Genomic DNA, 25,665 nt, shown 5'->3' on the forward strand with positions numbered 1-25,665 from the left:
ATGTTACATTCTGAAATCTTGTGTCTTTTCGTTGAATAAAGAAATAGTTTATTAAAAATAAAAATATATCGTAGTATGTACCGGCAACAGTTAAATAACTTTGTTTTGTAAGTAATATCAATATTGATTTTGATAAAGAATAATGTCAAAACGCACTTTTAAATTGGATAAAAAAACGTAACTAGTCTTCTACTATCCGTATTCGTTCTCATTTTTTACTAAGCTATTTAACCGCAACAGAAATTTAATGACTGTAATTATATAGCTAATCGAACATATTGACTACAGATCAAAATCGAAAATGCTAACAATTTTACTACAGAAGATGAAAATTTATCCACTGAATCGTTTTTTAAGTCTACTATTTTTTTCCACTGTTACTGTAAAGTATGACGTATCGTCATGCAAAAGGATTGTTGACCCACTCGTACATGATGGAAAATACATTTCAAACATAAATCAGAGAGGTTTTCAACTGTCTTTTGTACTTCTGACAAAATTTATAGGATATGTCTATGTCTAATAGATTGTAAAACAAATTACGGATAGATTCATAGACTTCTTCTTTCTCTGACACACCTGGAACCTTAGGAGGTACACAGTTTGGCAGACAACTGGCATAAGGTAATATTATTATTTTAAGCGGGTAGTATTTTTATCAAAATTATTAGTTGAGCAAGCGTTTATCAGATTTTTTTTAATTCTTCTTCTTCTTTTCTTCTTCTTTCACCCTGTCACGTCCCAACGTTGGGGCACAGGGCAAGCACACGTTGGCGCCACTTCCCTCGGTCCATCGCCAACTCCTGTGCCTCCCGCCATGTCAGACCTGCAGCACGTAGGTCACTTTTGTAGCATCGCTGCAGGGTGAGGGAGGCCATAAACATTTCAAATATCGTAATGAAACAAAAATTGTATTTAAAAATCTTCAAAAAATATTTTGTAATAGCTGAAACAAATCAACCAAAACATTTAGTTAGTAAAAACTCAACCATGCCAGAGATGTGAATATTTTAAGATCATATTTTGCTATTTTTTTCGCAAAGAGGATGGAAAGAAAAAAGTTCCAATTAGCTGTACACTGCACTTTTGTTTTGAGCTGCCGGCAATTTTAATCCAAAACGTACGAAAATGCAATTATACTAATTAAATTTATTGCACTGTAAAAGAAAAAATTGGCCCCGTAGATAACGGTACAAAACTACTTATTTAAATATCAGAAACTCAATTCAATGCTTTATGCAATACTAATGGCTAAAATTGTTGTTTATTTAATCGACATGATTTAAAAAAAACGGCTTCATAATAATATTGTAATCATCATAGATTCTAGTACATTTTACAATCCGATGTGAATCATAATCATCTCCATTTGGGTATCAATAATTGACACCCCTGAGGGAATTCTACTCCACAACCCTAAAGAGGCCGTTATCGTTATAAAGCTGACTCATAGAGATATTAACAGGGTTAACGACGAGACATAGCATATAAATATAACATGTTTTATAGATTTTTAAATTGACCGGATCAGACAGAAATCTGAGAAATTTTGTAAAGCAGACATACACGTAAAAGCCCATTATAAGAGTGAAAGGATAAGGCATCACAGACTCCAAGTAGAGAGAAACAAAGCTTATTGTATACTCTGTTACCTGTATGTAAGTATTCTGGAAAATAAATTACACCGCGTCTCTCTACAAACATCCGTTGTTGTCAATATGTCGCCGAAAGATAACCCAGCAAGATGATATCATTATGTACTCACAATCAAGAGGGAGAACTCTCTCTTCTTTCTTTGGAGATGATACAATATATGACTGTATTTATCCAGTGGTCATCCATTTGCAGAACAAAATATGTGACCCGTTTCCTTTCCGTTACTTTCGGCTTTATAGATATTATCCGTGGCTCTATCCGACTAACTTTCTCTTAGGTATGCTTACATACTGTAGCTTAAAATTTATAAGAGATCTTTATTTAGCTACATATTTTTCCGACTAATACGCGGCGTAAATGTAAACACTGCCTCTCGTGGTGGTGTTGGCTTGTGTGTCTCTGATAATTATCTTAGGAATCGATGGCATCCGTTGTTTGTTCTTCCAAGGTGCAGAACTAACCTTCCATCAGTAATGCCAATTGGGCGGGTAATAACCATGTTTAATGAAATCGCTTCGGATATTGATATATTCCACTTACTTGAGGGTGAATAATCCACCTAAATTATTTAGGTGGACGTTGTTTTATAAGTTTTTAAGATAGGGTCTATCATTAGTTTACTCTGTGTGCTTCCATCTACTTTTATTTTTGTTAGTTTATTTTATTACTTATTGTATTATTAACTCACATTGCCCTGTATTTTTATTTCAAAAATTGTTAACACTTATTTTATGTCATGTCGTGAACGCTTTAAATTTACAATTTGTTATGTTCATTATATGTAAAATAAATAAATCTGAATTTGAATTAATTTTCTATCACAATATTTTTTTGCCTCCTTATACCAAAACTGGGTAGGTAGCATAAAATATGTGACCACACAACTCCCTTATGGTGCTAGATACAAAATTTTCGACTATGTTTATTCAGGATTTTATAATTTGGATGAGGACAAAATATTTGCAGACTGGAGTAACCATAACCAAGAACAATATAATAATCTTCGATGACCACACAAAATATAAATGTGGTGCAAAAGAAACAGATAGAATATACTGGAAGGTTTATCAATTTATAATTATTATACAATCAATAACAGTGGAACTTGAAAATAAATGTAACAAAGACGAAAGTCGTGTTCAACTGCTTTCCGGGCGAAAAAGAGATCAGCACCAATGGAACTCAGCTCGAACAGGTGAAAAACTACATCTATCTGAGACAGCAAGTTTCTATAGATGGATGTATATTATTGATGAAATTGTTCGCAGAGTTAAGCTAGGCTGGAGTACTTTTGGCCACCTGAATATTTTTTTCAAAAGTGACCTTCCACTGTGCCTAAAGCGTAAAGTGTTCAACCAGCGTGTGCTTCCCGTAATCACATATGCGTGTGAAACATAGACCCTACGCAAAAAAGAGATCCAAAAACTTAGAGTAGCACATCGTGGTATAGAGAGGTGCATGCTGGGCATAACCCAAAAGGAAAAAACGAGAAATGAGTGGATGAAGAAGCAGAAGGGTTTGCGATGTGATAGAGTTCATTAAAAGCCTTAAGTGGAGATTTGCTGGACACATAGCTGGAAGAAGAGACAATCGTCAGACAAATTTAGTCATCCAGTGGTATCCAAGAGGTACAAAACGGCCGCAAGATAGACCTAGAGGCTGCTGGATGGATGAAATGATAAAGTTCTGCGGAAGTACCTGGCAACGCAATGCACAGGACCAACACAAGTGGAATCAGCTTGGAGAGGTATACATCCAGCAGTGGATAGATTCAGGCTGATGATAATGATGATGATGGAGCATATACGGCAAAATTTAAGGCCAATCTCTCGCCAGGACACGACAGAAGAAGTGGAGTTTTCACATTCAAAAATGTTTTTTTAGTTTCACGTAGTGATATTAATGTTTCAACTACGTTTATATTTTTTTTAGTCCCGTGTACAGTAAGTAGAAAGTTTCAAATTATAATGTAATTGCTTTGAAAAACGCCACGCAGCGTTTTCAATGTTCCACCTAAATTTGCAGAATTCAATGAAACTGAACGTGCACCATTACTGCAACCACAAATGGCTTACTGGACACGACAAATGCAATCTGGCGGTAAATTTTGGATATTAGTAGACAATAATATGTAACGATGGTATTAATATTACATAAGTCATTCATACTATATTCGCGACAATTCATTACAAATTTATTCATTAAAACTATATTAAGCGACAGTAAAAATGCAGTCTCATATTTCATAGATGTTGCCACGTTTACGAAATCATTTTCTCGTATTTAAACTAATTAGTTTTCATTATCGTTATTAAATTGAACCAAATTACTAATGGGACAAGATCTCTCCATGTTTTTATTTATTTATTTAAGAAAACAAAACTCTTTCGACATAACAAATCTAAATTCAAGACGTACACAACATGAGATTAACATTATAAAAATATTACCTTCACAAGAGAGAAGAAGAAAATATATGAAATAATAATAATAATAAAAAAAAAACATACTTAAGTACGATTTTATATAGAAAAATAAAATTTCGAATACAAAATACATTGCACGTCACCGTAAATGTCGACGTCTTTGAAGAGCGCATTGACTAGTCTTGCACCCCATCGCTAATGGTTCCTGATAAGCTTGACACGAGGAAATGGTTACGATCCAGAATAAATCATGGCTGTGACTACGTAGGTAATTGACAGGCACATATAAATTCAAATTCATTGAGGATTGGAAACCATCCCTCGCAATAACATGCAAAAGCGTTTCAAGAGCAGAAGAGACCTACGAGAATCAAGAAAGTGAAAAGTAAGCTTGCCTTGTATAAAGGCAGTCGGAAAATAATCATTTGACGAAAATAAGCTTAAATATAGTAAACCTCATAAGGACACCAGATAATCGACCCATATTCAAGAATACTACGCACTAATGAGATGTAGAGTGTTAGTATGTAAGACATTTGGATTCTTCAATGGTTTAGAATGTTTATATTGTCGCATGATGAATCATAGAAGTTTTCTCGGCATTGTAGGTACATAATATTTATATACATTTCGTCTGGCGAGTAATATGTTCGAACATGGGAAATGCCGAGTTAGATAATACGATAAGCGATAGCAACGATACAAATTACCTACTTTTTGGGGACATTAAGAAATTATGTTCGCGGAACTTCGCCTATGGTGTCACTTTCCGATTTTTATGGTCAATTACCTACACAAGATGTTCATCATAAAGCAGAACAGTCAAAATTCAGCTATTGAATTATTAGAAGGTATTTAGTTTCCATCAAGTAATTATTTATGTAAGAATTTAAAAATATATAAGGAACGCAAAAATATAAAAAATAAAATATACGCTAATATATTGAATTATTAATAGTTTTACTTTCAACTCTATTTAACTCATTAGTACATCCATTACTTACCAAAAAATCTACATTGCAATTTACCCTTTCACCCTTTTAATTTCATTACCCAAGAGTTTGGTCATAATTCAATTCATTAGAAAGGCTTACACTTAATTCACCCCTGCATCGCTTCATAAAGACGGTGCCGGACTTGGCGTAAATTATACGATGGTTAAACCCACCAGCATTCTTTTAGCCAGTATTAGATAGAAGGACGCAATTTCGCATCCTTTTTTATCTCTCAAGAGAATTAAACAAATTGAAATAAACAGTCACTTTAATAAAAATTATAACAAAATACTTCTATTACAATGTTGATTACATAATGCGGTTTAAATTTTATATATTTATTAATTTAAGATATTCACAATTTATGATACTACATGGCGACGCTTTTCATTGGACAGTAGGACAGTAATTGGGGTGGATTCTGGATGCTGAAGGAGGGCGATTTCACAGGGGTTCAATCCAAGTACTAACCTTTGATGTTGAGATGGTTGGTGCTCTGAAGCTGATTCCGTATTCGCGCACTCACGCACTGGTAAATAGACGGTAGTTTTTTTACAATCACGGTTACACATTTGTTTTGGGATGAATGATGATGATAAGTGCGAGATGGATTAGAGACGTGATGTTTGCTCAAACCATATCAGATTTAGTGCAACGTAGGTCGAATAGATGCGTCATGTATGAGTCACCTTGTGTTGTTGCCGCGGCTTCGGTCGTATCTTATCATATCACGGCGCGATGGAGGTTGAAGAGGTACTGAATGGATGAGTCACCCTGTACTCTCTACGGTTTACAGTCAATTCAGAAGTGTCAGTATTGACGACTTTACAGGTATTGAATCGACGGAGTTCATAATGTAACTAACTATTTATTTATTAACGTGCCTGGGATTAAAATAAGTAAGTAGGAAATATTTGGTGCGGATTAGGGATCAGATTAGGATGATAATAAGCCCAAATACTACAATTATATTATGAACATGTTAATAATAATAATATATTTTCATTATTCAAAGACGGAAGAATACAATAGCCAAAAAAAACCTATTCTTCGGTAAATCAGAAGAGTTGGAAGATCCAATCTGCAGTCGTTGGACTATGTATAAAGAGAGTCCTTAAGCTAAAATGGTGAAGGGATCTTGAAGTAGACAGAGGATAGACGAGACATTATTGTAGGCTGTCAAGACCCGTATTATATTGTAATGCCGATGATGAATTAGCATAGAAACATTCAGATTAGTCCTCATAAATAATGTAAGATTTTTGAAAAAGCCTAAATTTGATTTTATTTTACAACGTTTTATTAGCTCGTATTCTTGTCTGTCCGGTGGTTATTTGTCCAGTACAAATCTTGCAATCGATTTTTAACAAACTTTCCGACTAGCTAGACATTTAAAACTTTTAGAATGTATCAGAACACGATGCCAATGCATTCTTTTAATACTTTTAGCCATCTTTAAGTAGAATTGAATTCATTTTTTAGTTAAATCTGTTTTGTATGGAAAGTTATTTCAGAAAAATCCATAAAAAGTAAAAGACTATTATTGGTTGCTAAGGGGGTGGTCTTAGCAACTAAATTATTAATATATACGTGCGTTACTGTGGAAATCAAAATGAAATGTCAAAATGACATTTCAGTATTCTATACTTGTTTGTTTGTTTGTTTTTTTTATTTACTTCATATCAGGTACAATTGCAAGCATATTGAGCATAATAATTCAACAGAAAATTTGAAAACGTTGTATATAAAAAGTTATTTTTATCTTGTAATTATTTTACATTATCTTGTTAGTTATCATTGTCTCGTCTAATACGATCTTTCGAGTAAAAGTTTTATGATAATTTTAATAACACCTTATCGTCATAACAAAATTTTAATTAACCAGTTTTACATGATGACTGTTTTTAATGCGTTAAGTTTTTGATGGAGCAATACATTATACATACAAATCCATTACTTGTACCTACAGTCTTAGAAGAGATCGCTTAATAAAATTACATAATCTAAACATACTATTAGAAAACTTGCAATACGGCTTATGAAATTTCATGCCGGATATATTGCATTACTATATATGTTATTTAGAATGTTTATATTATGCTTAGTTTTTCAATGCGTCTAAAATTGATTATTCTTTGATGGAATCGAATGTCTTTTCATAATCAATGAATCTCAGTACAGATTTCAGTGAATATTTCAGTGACAACAAAGAACCAAGGACCGTAAAAAGTAGAGAAAGCTAGAGTAGGCTTGGGATTAATGCAGCAGTGGGGTAACCCAGGCTGATGATTATGATAATATATTTTTTTTTAGTTTTTCTTCATGCCTAAAATATGTTTTTTGAAGTTTTTTTTAACGTTTTTATTTGTTATCGAAGATATTATGAATTATTTGTATTTATCATATTATAGAGCAGTGCTTCTCATACTGATGAGTTGTGGCCTTACGGGGGAGCCGGAAAATGTTTCAGTAGAGCAATTATTTATTTATAAATATTTTTTACAATTATATAATATTATGTATATATTTTAATTTGTCAGATAATTACACATTATACAAACTTTATATTGAAATATTTATATTGACTGAAAAAAATACTATCAAAAGAAGAATTTATTGTATATGAGACAATATTAGAAGTCAATAATTAATATTTCGGATTAAACAGACCAAGTAAACTGAGCAAGCAGATATGAAATTTCAGTATGGTGATAACTCATTTTCACCAAATTTTGATTTGAATATTTGTAATTCAGCTCCATGAATCCACTGATACTATTACATAATATTGCGCATATTTAGTAGTTTTTATTAGTAATCATTATGATTCAAAAATTTATGACGATTTGTTCTGTCGAAATTTTTTTCGGCCGGACTGGGGTCGGGAATTATGTTTTTCAGATTTTGGGGACCATGCTATGAAAAAGTTTGGGAAGCACTTTTATATAGAATTAAAATTCAATTGGCACAGCGTCAACTCTATTTTACCAAATTTGGGCATATTGTGGTGATGGTAATACAGCGCGGTATTTGTATAAAAATAAGCAACGCATTTATAAATCAACTTAATTTAAAATATTATATACCTATTTGTTCAATTTACTATTTCTTACTGACCTTACTTAGAGGAGCACAAATGAGACTATATACTATATTGAATATTTATAACAAAAAGATTTTATTGAGCGAAAAGGTTAAATTAGCACTGCACTGTGGAATACTAGAGCTCTACGTCAGTGCTACGAATGGAGCTACGCGACGTAGAGCCAGTACAGTCGGATACGTAGCGCATAAATCTGTCATGAATGTTGTAAATCTTTCAAATCTGGCGCCAATTTTACGTTGGACGTTCTTCTGACACGCCGTTACGCCATACGTGTATACAGTTTGCAAGCATATTTTCCGAGCCATCATTCATGGATCATCTCATTGATGCTTATAGTTATGTTGATGTATAATGAATGACAATAACCGAATTATGTATGCAGAATTTTTATAATTTCATTTTTTTAAACGGACAATCTATTTTTTTTCAATTCTAATTAATGAACTATTAAATTATCTGACATTTTTACAACGTTTTTATTAGCTCGTATTCTTGTTTGTCCGGTGGTTGTTTGTCCAGTACAAATCATGCAATCGATTTTTAACTAACTTCCTGACTAGCTAGACATTTGAAACTTTTAGAATATATCACAACACGATGCCAATGCATTCTTTTACTACTTATAGCCATCTTTAAGCAGAATTGAATTCATTTTCAGTTAATTCTGTTTTGTATGGAAAGTTATTTCAGAAAAATCCGTAAAAAGAAAAAGAATATTATTGGTTGCTAATGTGGTGGTCCTAGCAACTAAATTATTAATATATACGTGCGTTACTATGGAAATCAAAATGAAATGTCAAAATGACATTTCAGTATTTTATATTTGTTTGTTTGTTTGTTTTTATTTACTTCTTATCAAGTACAAGTTTGAGCATATTGAGCATAATAATTCAACAGAAAATTTAAAAACGTTGTATATAAAAAGTTCTTTTTATCTTGTAATTATGTTGACATAATTATTATTATTGTTAGTATCCTGTAGTATCCAGACATCTTGATGATTCTAGGCTACCTGGTGAGTTTGGACTTAGGCCATGTCTATATGATTGTTCAAATACGACTGAAGTTACAATTTAATATCAGTAGAAACTATAATTAGTACAATTTCCTGTCGATAGGTGTTATTAAATATTATACTGTTTGTTGACAAATTGAAAAATGGTGAATATTATTAAAGATTATAGTCTGAGGAAAAAAGGGTACAAGAGTAGGAATATACAGGTAAAAAAATAATTTCAGTCTTCGCCATATACGTATTATTATGAAAGTAGGTACCTAATGGATTAATTTCTGGGTATTTAAATTTTTATAACAACATTATTACCTATTATTATTCTTACTTTAGTTATTTAAACTAACAAATCTTATATTATTAAATCATTGAATAAATAAAAAATCGGTGTGTGTACTTATGTACGCGCGTTAGAAGTTATACTTCTTTGGCGTAACAAAACAAAAACAAAACTTGTGATAAACTAGATTCTTTGACCAGCTCTTAATTATCTTGTTAAATTACACACTCAAGAAAAAGGACCGCTTATTGGAACGCCGTTGGTTTATTACTATACACTTTAACTTATATTATGTAATGGTTTCTCGTTGTTTTTATTTTTAATGTACCAACTGTCACTCTGACGTTTAATAGATTGTTTACGTAAGGAATTGCAAATGGCCGACAATAATGAATTCGCTGCCTAGGCAACGGAGCAATTCTAAACTATAATATTAGACTTTATAATCGCCACGATTGCAGTATCATAATGTGGCGTAAAGGTAGTGTATTCGGCTGATAACCGAACATTCGGTGGTTCGAATCCAATCGACCGCGTTTTTTTTTTCGTGTGAAAAAATAAATTATGTGTTACATGTCACACACCAAAAATACACTCTGGTCTGATTTCCCAAACGCGCCAAAAGAAGTATAACTTCAAAAATATCTTTAATTTTATTGCTTCTTGTCAGAAGGTTAGTCAGAATAAGATGCGTGTAGCTAATGATAATTTTTCCAGTACTAGTTTTTATACTTTAAAAGGGTTGTAACTGGGGATGTTATTTTTAAAGAAAGTGCTGATACTCGAATGGTACAAGTCCGCAAGGGATTTTATTCTGGAAAAAAAATCGCAAAATCATTATTGCTATCAAAAAAAAAGTAACGAAGTATCGGTCAAAAAGTATAAATACTTTTTTCACATCCCTAGTTGTAACTTTTAACACATTATCATTAAATTTATAACAATTCCACTGTGGTATTTGTATCAAAATTTCATATTTAGATTAAATGGAACAGTCGTCACCAATGACATTAATATGGACGAAGCATCTGGAAAAAAATGACACTCACTTTTTTTCGGGTCTGCCGAATGGCATAATCTGTTCTGACGCCATTACAATAAAGGTGATATTGCTATAAATTCCCGATGCTTTTTGTCGGGTCTGCCGAATGACATAATTCATAATATTATATCAATATCGCTCGCTCAAATAAACATTGACACTAGAAACACTGTTCTAACGCCATTACAATAAAGGTGATATTGCTATAAATTCCCGATGCGTGATATCGCATAATGGAATTGTGAAATTTTGTCACTTAACGTCTACCTATACATATGCTAATGTCGCTATGTGCGAATTTACTTGCTAGCTACTGTACTGAGTGTGTTGTCTATTAATAATGTCATTGGTCGTCACAGACTAAAAACTCAACTTTCTACAAGTAATTTCTGTTACTCTGAGTGCGTTATAAAACAATATTAAGTTGAAAATGTCCCTCTGTGGCGGACGAAACCGGTCCTAATCTATTGATTAAAAGTGGAATAAGTACTACAAAAAAATGCGTTTTATTAAATTAAAACAACAATACAATGCAGTTCCACCATAAATTGACAGTTAACAAAATAAAAGAAATTAAAAATAAAAGAAATTTAACAATATTAATTTGATGTTTAAGAATTGTATTATGTATCTTCTCTATATAATCGCTAACACTAAAGAGGCCAGAAAAAAGAAGATTTGAAAAAGTAATCCTTTGCACGTAATTAACAATAAAATACGAAATCTCTGTTCGATGGTACTGGGTTCGTAGCTACAAGTAATACTACCAAGTTGTGCAATAATAATTTCCATTTGACGAATCATCAATTGGGCGAATCGCACCTCCGGGGGCTGTTTTTCGCTCCGACAATTGGAGTAAATTGCCAAAGTTAGCCTCGCACGGCATCACGACTGCACGACTCCCCGTGGATCGGGTTAACTTAAATAAATTGCAACCCAGCTGGAACATTTGCCATCGTTATTCGGCTTACTGGTCTGAAAATGATTCAATGAGTATGACGTAGCATACCTATATACTGTTACCCACAGAATAATGCATGCAAGGAATGAAAAAAAACGCATTATTGAGATGATCAATTAATTAATTGACATATTAAATTTTAATAAGCACAGCTTTTTTAACACCGGGAAAAAAACATCTTAGTACACATTTCGTTCTTCTCTGAGCCGTTTCTGCCAAAAAAAGTCGCTCTACTGACCGCCTCGTAGCACTGTATTTTGAAAATATTATATTTCTTACATATACACATTCGCCATTGTTGCACATTTTACCATGTTTTTATTAGCTCGTATTCTTATTTGTCCAGTACAAATCTTGCAATCGATTTTTAACTTCCCGACTAGATAGACATTTTGAACTTTTAGAATATATTATAAGAACACGTTAACAATGCATTCTTTTAATACTTTTAGTTAATTCTGTTTTGTATGAAAAATTATTTCGGAAAAAATAAAAAAAACTATTATTGGCTACTAAGGGGGTCCTAGAAACTAAATTATTAATATATACGTGCGTTACTATGGAAATCAATATGAAATGTCAAAATAACATTTCAGTATTCTATATTTATTCAGTATTTCTATCAAGTACAAAAAAAATTATTTATTAATACATAGAATTGTCAAGTATATATGATTCAACAGAAAGTTTAAAAACGTGGTATATAAAAAGTTCTTGTTATCTTGTAGTTATTTTTATAACAGGCTATACGAGGTTCAATTATATTAAGGCAGTAGTAGAGAAAACCCACGATGTCGAAGCAGTAACGTATTAGATTATAAAATCATGGATCTCTGGTTCATATCACGAGTCTCCAAATCCGATTAAGTAGTAGTGAAACAATTACGTTCGGGCTTAACAAAATCAAAGTTATTTTTTGACCTCTTCCGACCATGTCCGATCTTAATCAGATCATAATATGGGCCTTAACAGAGTGGAGGTTTGTATTAACAGATTTTGTTTGTACGAGAAATGGATGTCAGCCACTTGCTCAACCATAATATAACACATTATTCTAAAATTTGAAAACACCAGTATATCATATTACTTACATTACAATAAAATATCAAAATAACCTTGCCGAATATTATAATATGATTATAAACGAAATTTCATAGTTAACGTTTTTTGATATGCGTCCATACAGAATATTACTTTTTTATAGTTAGGTACCAGAAACTAATATTGTTTAGTGTGTATTTGTGTACTTTTTATAGTGTGTCATGATGCAAAAATGATTGAAAACTACTGTGAAGATTAAATGTATATATTTTCTATGCGCTGTGTTATCCTCACTCGCCATCTACACTTCTGTTTTCTCCTTTTAATACATACCCATCTCTTTTTCTTCTGGTCGTTTTACCAATTGTTATATCTGTCATGCTTTATATTTTTTTCGTTAGCATTTGACTTACTGTTACTTTAAACGTTGTTACTCTAAAGTGTAAACATTACTCTAAACGAAAATATTGTTAAATAAACTTTTTGGTTTGAGGTAGTAAACCATTTGAAAAACAAAGAACCTTTCTCACGAAAATTGTTTGCAAAACAAAAGTTTATAACGTTCCAGCTCTCCAAATTTATAATATTCAATTTTGTTTAACCAAAAAGAAAGTTTTTGGTGCGCACACGCATACAAAGTATCTAAATACGCAAAAACTTTAACAACCCACCTCACGCGAAACGCTTTCAACCTTTTTGTAAGCATTTATACAACTTGCATTTTAGTATAGCTAGTCCGAAACTTATGAACAAACAGACTAGAAAATATTCTGGAACATAACAAACAAATTTTGCAAGATACGTGAACAGCCAATAATCATTCAACGATATCTCCATAAAAGAGATGTTTATAATATAACAAATAAGCTATACAACGTATCACCAAATTGACAAAATATTAGGTAACCCATAATGCAGGCTTGGCAAACCTTTTTACGTACGTGTGCCAAAATGTCCCAAATATTATTTTTTAACTGTCGCGTGCCGAACAGTTTTTCATGGAAGAAAAAATAGTTTTTAATAATTCTATTTAAAAAATTATGATCTTCTAGATACCACTAACAGAATATTTATAACATATATAGATTTTTTCAATTATGCCATACATTTCGGTTCACTAATCTTGAAACTGTCTGCCAGAATTACTACTACTAGCTTCACCACGTTTTGTTTCTTATTATTTGATGTAGCCATTTTTTGTGGGTAGAAATAAAATTGTTTGTTAAAATATAAATTAGTTTAGTTCTTTACGCACGAATTGACACCAGAATTAATTGCTTCTATCAGATGAGGAATTCTCTCGCTACAGTGGTGTCAAGCATTATAAATCGATCAAAGTTAGAGGTTCGCGGCGCGGCATGTCCCGCCGCCTGATGAAGTTAGTGCAATAATATTATATGTGACACATAAAGCCTAAAGACCGATCTATAGAATTATAGATTTACATTAAACGTAATACTTATTCTTGAAGAGTATTTACCTGCTATTTTTTATACAATGCTTGTCATTTATTATTATTATATGTATTTTTTCTCTTCAAACGCGTGCCATGCAAAATCATCTCGCGTGCCACATGTGGCATGCGTGCCATAGGTTTGCCACCACTGCAATAATGTATGTACAAACATTTTAAGACAAGACGCTGATCAATGATCACTTAGTACTATGCAACTGAAGATGGGATTCCTATAAATGGTGCTGTTTACTTAAGTCTATCCTTAAGACCTAATTACACTAGCAGTCTCCCAGATCCAACCTGATCCAACCTGATACAACGATCATCGTGAATAATCGTAAACTTTAAATAGCAATAACATGGAATAATAATTCAGCTACCAACTCAATCGTCTTGATCCTTAATTTGATGTTCTCCTAATATACTCTTAGTTTCTAGTGTTAAAAATATTACAAATAAACCAAAAATATCTATATTCTAATAAAATTCTAAAATTAAGTTTTCTACCATTCCATTTGAGTCTTTTTTTGCAACATAGGTTTCACCTTTTGGCATCTTCAAACACTATGTGTAATCACCAAAAGGTAAATACACACTGACAACAAATACAATTAATTCTAACTTATATAATAAATTAATACAATAATGTAGGTAAAAACTTTATCACCTACCTATTAAGTCAAGGATCACAATAAAACTATATCAAAGAAGAACTTAAATGAAAATATTTATTTTCTCTGCAATCGAGACAAACTTCATGCTCAAAAGGTAATCAGATGATACATTGCATCTGTACTGATCTACGGGATCGAATCCTAGATTATGATTGAACAAACCATAAGAACTAGATGCTTTTGAGATGTAGCTATACGGAATATTTTCTTGACTGATCACATTACTAACGCGGAGGTTTAATACAAAATGATTAGATTAGATAGTTTATAGCTAATAATATAATAATTACAAGATAAAAAGAACTTTTTATATATCACGTTTTTAAATTTTCTGTTGAATCATTTATAGTCAGTCTATCTTGTAAACCTCGTACATCCAAATCAACTAATTTTTCAGGAGACAATAAAAACTGTCTAATTTTGGTTTTAAATGGAATTTCGAAATTTCAAAAATCCATTTGGTTACTTTTTAAATCAGCAACTGTATTTAGTAATTATTTTTAATAAATTTTCATTATACTTATTAAAAATAGCCTTTTTTGGATTTATGAGGTTTTCATACTACGCTTTTATACTAAGTGTATTCGGCCTTTATGGATTTAGAAGGTTTTTAGTCATAAAAACGAGTATTGGGGAAAATTAAGACACATTGTATAGTTTACAAAAATATCAAATGTACTGTTTGAACTTATTAACAATTTTACTTATATAGGTATATTTAAAAAAAATAATAAATGGACATGTTATTTTTTTTAATGTGGTAGATTATCGTAGTAATCGTGAAAATCCTTCGACAAAACAGTCTTCAGTTCTTGCAGATCATGATATTTCCTTGGTTTGATTTTAAGATGACTGCCATGTAGAGGTGAAAGATCAGCAAACTTTTTAGGTGTGACGTCCTTGTCCTTTCTGTTAGGCAATCAATGAGGCACTACACTCCAAACATCTGAAAATCTTAATTTATACTGTATAGTGCCATTTGGTTCATATAATAATGCCCTTATATCAGTGACAACCGGATTACCAACTTTTTTTTTCCAGGACGAACACTTTTGATAAATTTAAAGTCAAATTTTTTGAAATCGTTGTGATACAGATATTCACAATAATATGGCTTTAGTTTCTTTCGAGCATTACGGCATATTATATTCATATATCCTACAGGAACATTTATATCCCGTTTTTTCAGGTACCTTTCAATGGTAGAATGCATCGAACAACTGGCATTTGGGTGTGTCCTTTTTCTAAAAAAATGTTTAATCCTAATATCATTCATCATTGCAATGTTCAATAGTGAATTTGCCATCGTCGAATTTCTATTCTGATATGTACAACCATCGCTATATAGGAGTAGTTCTCTTCTGTCTGTTTCCGATAGAGATGGCAAAAACTTTTTTGATGCTTAACAGAACATGCTCCCATGCATGTTCTTTTTTTTTCCTTCCGAAATATTGCTCACCTCATTCTCTATTTGCCTTATTTTTTCACTTTTCTACTCAGACTTATCTGCCTTGCATTCATTTTTTTTCCTCCTTTTCCTTTGAGTGTCAGTACTGATTTCCTGTAACAAATCATCAGTATCGGAATAAGGAACTAAATAATGGCTTTTTCACGAGATTTTCATAGTTTGAAGATCTGTCAATAGTGTCGATTATATTGTTTCCTGATAATTCTGCCAGTTGGGGTCTCACACTTATATTGTACAAACCTTCGTGTTGTGAATCATTCATTAAAACATTGTCATCGTTAGAAATGACCTCATAATATGGCGGTGATAATGGAATAATATGTATGGTCTCATAATATTCCATTGGGATTATTTCTATATTATTTCCTTCTATTATTCAATTGTGTTATTTTTTATTTGTAGCATATCCATAATTTTTTGAGCTCGTGACATCTGAAAACAGATTAAACTTTGTAAATTTTGCATTCACGTAGTAAGTGGGTACTTGAATGTAATTTGATTTGTTTTCTTTTCTCTCTAACTAAAAACCATTGAAAACAACCAAACATCATTAAATATACATGTCATGAAATTCTAACCTCAAAAAAACGTTCTATTATAAATGTAATATCATGTGCATATTATTGGAAATCATTATAAATAAAGCGCTTACCTTAATATTTAATCTATATTGTATCAATATAAATCAATTCCTCGTAATATGATACCCAAAGTATAGTTTTATAACGAAACAAGACAAAGGTAATGTAATACTCAACACACTGAGACAGTTCTCCATACGAAATGGCAGGATTACGGTATTTACGAGGTTTGCACATTTTATTGTTGTATGGACGCGATTTACGAGGTTTTTGTGGATTGATTTTTGAAATTATTAAACGTGATGTGGATATAAGAGTTTAACACATACGTAGATATTCAACCATTGTAACGTATTCGCTCAAAATCTCATTTTTGACCAAAACGGGATTTACGAGGTTTACAAGATAGACCGACGATTACTTGACAATTCTATGTATTAATAAATACTTTTTTTGTACTTGATAGAAATACTGAATAAATATAGAATACTGAAATGTCATTTTGATATTGCATATGGATTTCCATAGTAACGCATATATATATTAATAATTAAGTTGCTAGGACCCCCTTAGCAACCAATAATAGCGTTTTATTTTTTACGATTTTTTTCCAAAATAACTTTCAATACAAAACAGAATTAACTGAAAATGAATTCAATTCTACATTAAGATGGCTAAAAGTATTAAAAGAATGCATTGTAATCGTGTTCTGATATATTTTAAAAGTTTCAAATGTCTAGCTAGTCGGAAAGTTAGTTAAAAATCTTCAATCTTCCAATACAAATCTTGGGCAAACAAGAAAAAATTTGTACTGGACGAATAAGAATACGAGCTAATAAAAACGTGATAAAAATCAGAAATACTGCATAGTTTTACCATATTTTTCACTATGAGAAATATGATTGACTCCCATTGATAAAACAACGAAAATTACTGGGCACAGATCGTAGCGAGTTAGGTTATATGTAAATTGTACGTAAAACATTTCAGCGTGGCACAGTTTGCCATGACCGTACACCATACGGTCTCCAATTTTATTATATTCAATATGTATATTAATTCAACTGTCATAGCTGAATTTGGCAAAATTCATGAATTGAAGAATGAAAACCTAACCCAACCTAACAAATAATTCAAAATATTTAAGAATGTACCATTCTAATTATTGAACATACATAATTTTGAATGAGCGCTTATGAACAGATAATAATAAGGCCAATAGTTAAGTTTGTCCCAGTTAAGCATGGTATTTGTAGCATAGTGGTAATAATGCACATGGCGCGAAACCCAAGAGACGCAGGTTCGATCCTGCCGGGTGTCTTTTTCTATTGGCTATATTTTCTCATGAGTGTTTTCAAAAATATGTATGTACAGTTAGTTACCTATGTTATATTACACATTTACATACATATTATAGCCCGAGTGAAGTTAGTGTAAGGTTAAAGACAAAGGGTATTGATTCACCACAACAAAACGAAGAAACGAAATATTCAGATAGTACCGACTGCGGTAACAGGAAATATGACTTTATTATATTCATAGAAAATTTAGTATTCAGAAAAACTTACGGTTTTTTTTCTTATGCCACGAGTTTCTTAAGAAAACGCTTTCGAATTCCATAAATTTTGTAGATTTTTTACGCTTCTACGTTTTCACGTCGCGACGTAAATCTCAATCACCTTTAACATATTTTTCTCTTCAATAGATGAGAAATTGTTATGAGTTCTGCGGCACTGCATACTTTTTCGTTCGATGTTACACTATTTGAATATTAAACTCGAAAATTATGCAAAAAAATATAATTTCTACCAATGCCCTTAAACAGACGCTGTTTAGATTTTTACTCTTTATCTATTTTTATATTTAACTAGTGAGGCTCCATCTAGGGATTACAATGCTGGTATTTCAAAACCGGTATGTCAGTATTTTGCAATACCAAAATACCGGTTTTAAAAATCAGACAATAGCGGCCTTTACACGCACATTCTTTACCACATACTCAGGAGCGTACGCGCCAGAACCCGGTATTGGCGCGTGATATCACACGTGTCAGATTTCTGTTGCTAAAATTTACATCTCAACTATATCCTGCAAGATTGCACAGGGTTTTAAGGAGCAAACGCCGGGATTGATCTTCTAAAGGCATATCGCGCATTCATTACCGCGTGATTGTGGAAGTCGCTAGAGCGTACAACAATTCAACGGTTTTAGCTGTCAACTGATATCAAGAAATGCAAAATTACAGCTATTTATAGTGACAAAATTGGTAAAATTAAAAACAAGAAGACATGATTATATTATGTTAACAGTAATCATCTATAAAATTCTCAGAATAATTAAAACATTTCAAAACTTAATAATGCATCTGGCGCGTACGCTCCTGAGCACGCGGTAAAAAATGTGCATGTAAAAGCGATTTGACGTGAGGCATGCGTGAAATATTGGAAGCGACTAACCTCACTCTTTCCGCTGTTTGCTACGCGACTTTAGATACATGATCATTCCCGCGCAACATCGTGCATACTACGCTTTCATGCAGGAAAGATTGTGCGCCCGCAGGCCGCTAATACCGATATTTCCGGTATTGTCAGTGAAAATAAAATGTAATAATTAACATAAAAACAAGACTGTATTTTTTGTCGTGTTACGCGATGTTTGGTTTACTTCCGTGGTCCTTCATTATTTTTGGTGACCAGCAATGATAAGTCATGCTATAAAATATTAATATTTTAAAAAGATTTTTATATGATTATTATATTTATTGGTAGATATTTCTGTTTGTATATTTAATAGGAATTAACGAAATACCCGTATTGGTATTTTCCTGCGATATTGCAATCCCCAACTCCATCATATAGGGTGGACCAACTCCTCATTAGGATGCTTCGCTCTTTGGCTGCCCTTTTCCTCTCACCGATCCTTCACCGATAGCCCCTTATTATACGCTCAAAACGATAATGCTTACTTATGCAATATTTAAGCTCCATTATCTTGAAAAGTTGATTGACGACACTAATGTTTTTTTTTTAACGACATCATTCACAAAAAAATAATTTAATAGCGTTATAATATATGACGCCGTGTTTGGAGTAGGGAGGCCTTTTATTTAAATATAATGTATTGTCACCGCATTACAATCTATGTATCTAGCTTCTAGCCTTTTAGTATATGGGAAGTAGACGAAAATTTAGTCTAAAACTGTGACCAAAAAACGTTGCAGATTTTTGCTTTATCATTTCATATTAAAGAGTAGATAGATTTATGTTAAGTATATATTTTATTTCATTTTTCTTTTTTACACTACAACAGGCCTAGAGGCCCAATGACAGTAGTGTAGTTTAATGCTAGTGTATTTACTAATAGAAATGAAAAAAATACAAACACCCAGGCTTTAAGAAAATCACATCAATATATTATTGTGTCCTCACAGGATCGAACTCGGAGCTCCCGGATGAACAGCCAGCGCCTTATGCACTGCAACACGAGAGCCGGAAAGTAGACGAAAATTTAGTGTAAAACCGTGACTGAAAAACTTTTCAGATTTTTGCTTATGATTCCATAATATTATAAATAGATTTATTTTTTATATCAATGAAATATCATTTACACATATCTACCGAAATCTAACTATTTCACCGGCATTGAAATATGCGTAAAATTCACAATTGTGTCAATTTTCTATGATTGCTTATCGCCACGTCCTACCTAATAAAGGGTAAACCCACTTCAGCGTGATGGTCAAAATACCATTTTTCTCGCCATTACAGCAAGCCGTCACAATATGTGATGTATTTTCATTGTTTTAGTGTTCTTTTTTATATGTCTAACAATGTGTTAAATACCTATATTTTTTTAATATGATAAAATTATTAATTATTATAAAAGCTCATTTTGTGTTTATGATTATGTAAAATAAAATTTCATAAATCAATATAGTATTAAAGAAGTTGTGTTTTGTTTCCGATTTCTTTTAGAATCGATTTATTATTGCCTACTTAAATAGAATCGATTGTAATTGATACTTGAATCGGGGACATCTCTAGTTCTAAAAAATCGTGCTACACTTCAAACAGCTCATGTGATACATACTTATCACAAAACTATACATTATTTGTTAGGTAGAAGTAGGTATTTTGTACACTTATTTTTTATGTATCGTACACATTCAGAATCGGAAGCACTCAAATCGAACTATATTATTACCTGCTATCAATGTAATCATAGGTGGTTTAACCTATAAATACGTACTAAATAAAACGTATGATTGAAAGTTAGATAAACAGCTGATTTTAACATATTATGACGTGTAAAGACTGATAACCAGAGTATTTATTACTTCCTCGTTTCTAGTTTAGTGTTATGAAAAAAATGTCGTAAAAAATGACTTCCAAATCTTTTCACTAATAATTATTGAATGATGATAGACCGATTCACATTTTTTAATCATGTTAGACCCTTAGAAAATCATACGGTCCTCCACAGAGGTTATTTATATTAATAGTTTTTTTTTTCTTTTTACGAGAAATGGGTGTTATCAAGTTGCTCAAACTACTAGATCCATCCAAACACCAATTGGAAAACAACGTGAGAATTTTGTTAGACCCGAGATTCGAACCTACGACATTATAAACCGGCGCGGGAAGCGCTCAGCCATCGCTGGAAGTTATTATGCATTATAAATTAATTTATAATTAACTTCACAATGTCATCAGATAAATAATATCAATTTAACACATTTAAAATTCAATCAAACAGTAATTAATTTAGTATAGATGTCAAAATTGTATATAAATACTGCCAAGATAAACTCTGAAACATGACAAATGTGTTGCTAATTGCTCAAATAGCTGATACGGTTTTATTGATAATTATGTATTATTATAACTACATTGATAAATATATAATACTATCTGAAGTACCCAGCTTCGCATAGGGTCGCTTCGTGGTTATATTTATCTTAGATATTTAAAAAATAATATGGGATAATTATTTTTTTAATATTAAAATATCTGTGTAATACAATATGGCAATATTAAAATAATTCTAATATGAGTAAAGGTCAAACAAAAGACACTAAATTAAAATAGAATCCGAAATATGCAAACGTTATTAATGTTATTAATATGTAGTAAACAAATCAATATTGGATGGAACAAACAAACAACAACTTTTTATTTTATATAATACTTATTTAGAAACCTTCGCAGGTGTGCCCACAATAACTGACAAAAGCTTCATCGCAATCGGATGAATGGTATAGGAAGGCATACGGGACAGACAGGCAGACAGACAGACAGACAGACAAACAGACAGGTAGACATTCATTTTTATATATAAGATATAGCCTATACTCTTTGCGAAAGTGCAAACAATAAGTTCACAAAGTTTTATCGCAATCGGATGAATAGCGCATAAAATACGAACAAACAAACAAACAAACATATATTGATTTTTATATATTAAATTATATTGAATCTTTCATACATAGACAATATACTAATATTTCGAAATCGCATGAACTGAGTCATCTATTCTATAAATTCGAAAAACATGATTTTTCAATTAAATATTATAACTTTCGATGTAGAGGAAATTCGTGTGCAAAATGATATAGCGACAACAAAATTAACTCTTGTTCCACTGCTAAATTAGTATAGTCAATCATGTTTTAACTTGCTCTATAAAAAATATTCAAACACACCAATATTTTTAAATATCCTTACAGTAATAGAACAGGATCGACATAAAATGATTATCTTATCGAAGATATACCGAGAAGTTTTATCGATATATACGCAATCATTTATTGTCATTCCATTAGGTTAAATCAACTTGTTTATTTTCAATATTAATAGGTAGTACTATCGATCGAGGATACTTGATGGAATTTTAATTTAAATTCTAATTGTTTTAAGTTTTGTTCTATTTCATTTGAGTCGTTTTTTAGCGACCCGGGTTTCGCTTTTCGGTATCTTCGAGCACTATGTGTATACCAAAGGGCAAATACACACTGACAACGAATACAATTAACTCTAACTTTTATAACAAATTAATACAATAAAAAAGGTAAAAACTTTATCACCTACATATTAACTCAAGTATCACAATAAAATATATAACATACAAATTACGAATAGTTCAAGTGTTTGTAAAAATAACCCTTCTTTATCACTATTAATATACTCGATAGGGTGGCTCTCATGGTGCAGTACGTAAGGCGCAGGCCTTCCATCCGAGAGTTCTGGGTTCGATTCCCCATGAGGATGCAATATTTATATGTTTTTCTCAAAGCCTGGGTGTTTGTGATTGTTTAAAATTACTAACAACTACCTTATACGAAAAAGCAAGGACATGGTTATTAATAATTCTAAAAAAAAAATAGACTCCATAAGCGTATCAATTATTAGGTTTTGACGATTGACAACAAAGTCTTTTATATTGAGTTTCTACTGTACTTAAGTATATATCCGCGTAAAATGTATCCCTTTTCAAGCCAACCTTGAAATAAAAAATATGGCTTACGACTTTTTAGAATTTATGGTGACGCCTAATATTTGTCAAATGCGCAGTTTTTAAGTAGAACTAGTGGAATGTAAAGACACTAATAAAGCCTTATAATGAGTATAAGTAACATACTATGAATAATCTGTTGTCTGAGAGTAGTACAGCTTGCACTACACCTAAAACTTATCTACTATATTACAATATCTACCGCAACTATCCAATGCTTTCTAGAACTAATTTTTGGACGTATTCTCTTAGGGTCCCCCAAATTTATCCTGCGATTTTCTTTGAACTATGTATCCAACGCATTTCCATAATATATGATTTTTAGCATATTTTTTCCACAAGTTTAAAACGATGAATAGAGCTTGCTTAGCGGAAAACTTTAGGAAATCAAGAAGAGGGACTAAATTTCGCAGTCTGCGTGGGACTTAAAGAAAACTTTCCGGCTTTTCTTTTTGTGCGGAGACAATTCATTGGCAGACTCTGTTACCCACGAAACCTTCAACATGCCAAAGAAAAGCCTTAAAAGCAGGAAAAGGGTGGAACCGTGAGAGCGTAACAGCTATCTGTCACTCAAGTTTGGAATAGAGTTGTTAATTACCTTCCATATTATGGAAATAATAGTAATATCTCTCACCAAAGAAGTAATTAAAATTTTGAACAAAGAATTGATCAAAATAATATACAATACTTAATATATAAATTCTAATGAATTGAAGTTTTGTACTATTAAATCACAATAAAAAATATAACAGACAAAATATGAATATGTGAAGTATTTGTAAAAAATCCCTATATTAACACTGGTGATACACTCGATAAACATATAAATCGTGAAAATCTAATAATAGATCATAAGTAATAATTATAAATAATAAAAATATTGCATTGTGTTTAATTATCTAATCTTTATAATATACCCGTAAAATCAATGTTTGTGTAACTGTAATGTTTCTCTGCGCGGAGCGTTACCAAATATATGTGTTATCAATATTATAATTTCCGCCTAATATAATGTGATCAATTCCCGATGCCTCTCTCTCATCACCAAAGTACCAGGACTTCACTCATCACACCACCTGAGTTCGTCGTTCTCCAGATATTAGTACATACAACTTATCTATATACATCGGAATAAGGGAAATTGTTATATATTTTTGGCAGATAGCCATTTTTTAAACAGCCAATAAGCATTAAAATCGTAAAATGTATAGGTATCAGTAACTGTTTTAGGTTTTTTAATATTCTCAAATCATTTATAGACATGTAGGTATATATTTTGTATCAATTAGCAAGTGCAAGAATGCCCTAATTAAAATTCGAATGACACCTGATGGCGTGACGATATGCGTTTCTATTCACAGTATCTTCTCAAAGATATTTATAAACGTTTGGAGACGTCGTGGGGGCTCGACTGGCAGCCTCCTTGAATGCACCCCTGCTTGAAACACCGACAAAATACTTTTCTAGCATTTAGTTGCTATCGGGTGTATAAATAAATGGATACTTTGAAGTTGCACCGAACTTTTAAAGTTTCAACTGATCTATTGGTAAAGTTACCCGTAGGTGAGGCCAAACGTAACATAACGTATCGCTTAGAAAATTCTCACAGTTTATGAAATGTTGCGATTTTATGTTACTCCGAGTTCGATCTCATAGTGACATAAAACGCTATCTTATCTCTATGTTTTTATTATTATTTATACACGTAGTGGAATCTCAAATAACAAAAAAAAACCATGTCAAATTTGCACAACACCTATTATCTGCCGCATAAACATATATGAACGGTTTTCTGAAAGAAAAAAAAACAACAATATATATTTCTTTAATGGCGTTAATTGTTAATTCATTGTAGAAATGCATTGTATTAATAATTAAATAAAACGTTTAAAAATGTTTAGTAACTAATTCCACTTTTTTTATTATTGTACTGGACCTGTTTCGTTCGATTTGAACATTGCCAAAAAATAATAGTAAACAATATACAATAATACAGTGTAGCTGTTTATTACTAATAATAATTATAATAATCAAATAACTTCTAAGAAATCCACTGATACTGTTCGGTTATGAAGAATACAGCGGAAAACACATTTTGAAAATAGCCAATAAACTGGATTATTTGTTAGGTTAACCTAACTAAACCTAACCTAACCTAACCTAACCTAACATAACCTAACCTAACCTAACCTAACCTAACCTAACCTAACCTAACCTAACCTAACCTAACCTAACCTAACCTAACCTAACCTAACCTAACCTAACCTAACCTAACCTAACCTAACCTAACCTAACCTAACCTAACCTAACCTAACCTAACCTAACCTAACCTAACCTAACCTAACCTAACCTAACCTAACCTAACCTAACCTAACCTAACCTAAACTAACCCAATCCACTATTTAAAATAATTAAATGCATTTACCTACCTACTTTTTTAATTGGTCATAATGATCA

Source organism: Rhyacophila brunnea, unplaced genomic scaffold, assembly GCF_057557595.1.
Source record: "Rhyacophila brunnea isolate RB1 unplaced genomic scaffold, BYU_Rbru_1.0 scaffold_18, whole genome shotgun sequence".
Classification (NCBI taxonomy): Eukaryota; Metazoa; Arthropoda; class Insecta; order Trichoptera; family Rhyacophilidae; genus Rhyacophila; species Rhyacophila brunnea.